This window comes from Lipotes vexillifer, unplaced genomic scaffold (assembly GCF_000442215.2).
Source record: "Lipotes vexillifer unplaced genomic scaffold, Lipotes_vexillifer_v1.1 scaffold278, whole genome shotgun sequence".
NCBI classification, from domain to species: Eukaryota; Metazoa; Chordata; class Mammalia; order Artiodactyla; family Lipotidae; genus Lipotes; species Lipotes vexillifer.
In genome coordinates this window covers 5,382,354-5,383,982 of record NW_006769677.1, presented here as the reverse complement: position 1 = coordinate 5,383,982, position 1,629 = coordinate 5,382,354, and the positions used below count along the sequence as shown (strand labels likewise).

At 44.4% G+C, this 1,629-nt stretch overlaps 1 non-coding gene across 1 annotated transcript; it reads left to right on the top strand.

Annotated features, from left to right (window-relative positions):
* Nucleotides 1-451: 451 nt before the first annotated feature.
* On the top strand, nt 452-524 carry TRNAQ-CUG (transfer RNA glutamine (anticodon CUG)). The gene has a single exon. It is a non-coding gene; the product is annotated as a tRNA-Gln (tRNA).
* Nucleotides 525-1,629: the final 1,105 nt, after the last annotated feature.

Sequence of the window (1,629 nt, the reverse complement as noted above, 5' to 3'; positions counted from 1 at the left end):
CAGTTACAGTTGCCTTTTTAAGAATACCTCCTTTCAGGGGGAGTAGTGGACAATATTGGTGCTCCTACCCAGATCTCCTAAGATCTCTTTTTTTTCTTGACCATTTTTGTGCACACCCCCTCACTCCTTTCTTGTGCTTTTGATTCTAATTGACAGCATTTGAAGTTCTTTGGAAATCTACTTGTAGTTTTACCAGAGCCCATGCAGGGAGCCGTCAGCCCAAAGTGCCTGGGAATTTATTCTCCACAGCCCTGTCCCATGGCCCTTGATCAATGGCCTACAGGTAAGGGGCTATGGAAGTCCAGCACTCCTGCCTCAGTTGGTGCCGTTAGGAAGTCAGCCTCTGCAGGGGCTTTGTCTGAAGACTGCAGCCTTGCTTCACTTCCTCCCATCTCCCCTCTGCCTCCCCTACTCTCTGGCTGGTCTCCTCAAGAAGCACTTTCTTGGGAATTCCCTGGTGGTCCAGTGGTTAGGACTCTGCACTCTGACTGCTGAGGGCTTGGGTTCAATCCCTGGTCGGGGAACGAAGATACCAGAAGCCGCATGGTGCAGCCAAAAACAGAACAAAAATCACTTTCTTAATAAATCACTTGCTCAGTCTCAAATCCTCATCTCAGGAAGCCCAACCTAAAAACACCTCCCTATCTCCTAACACTTAGATCCCTTTAAGAGTCTGATGAAAGTTCTGGGCACTTTTCCTAAAAGAAAATGTACATATGTATGTAATTGGCTTGCCTTTGCTCCCTGGTCTTGGAAGTATAAGAAATGTCTCCTCCTCAATTTTTTCAAGTCCTCTCTGGCTCAGCCTTCCACCCACCAGTTGGTTGAGAAATACAAGTTCAGTTATTTGTGGGAGTGTCTTTCTCATTCTTCCTAGCTATTCACTTCAGATCATACAGGAAACCTGGTCTAGAAATACTGGGGAGAGGCTTGGGACTTAAGTCTAGTACTCTTGGGGGTTTTGTCCTTTACTCAGAGGTGCAGGTGATAACCTGTGGTTCTGCTCAGGCATCTGTGTTGAGTTCCCATACGGCAGCACTAGTATTCAGACTCCTTAGGTACCTCTGCAAGGAAATGCACACCCAGCTTTTCTCATGTGAGGCCCTGATACCTCTGGACTACTCTGTGTGAGCCCTGTTACCAGAAGAACTCCTATGGACAGCACCTCTCCCCTCACTCCCTACCCCTAGTTCTATTCTCAGGAACTATCTCTTGCATGATGTTGGTGCCATTTTTCCTTACCATTGTTGTCATCATATTGCTATTATGACAGTACTTGTTGAGTCTGTGTCAGAACCAATGTCATTCAGAGTTTTGGCTCATAAGATGTGACAGGCCTTGGGCAAACTATTTTCTTCAAGTGATGCCAATGGTAAACATTCCCAGTGGTCAGATAGTGGTTCAGGTACCATCACCTTTTCATGGATAGGGGTCATATATTATTTATCTTTATATACCTGGCAAATAGCATAATACCTGGCACTTACACTACTAATAGGTAAATGTTAAGTTGATCCAATTGATCTCATATAAACTCTGTTAGTTGGTTAGCATGAAGGATTATATTGATAAACTTTGTAAATATTCCCCTTTGGAATAAGGGTATATTTTTACATTTGCACTTGATGT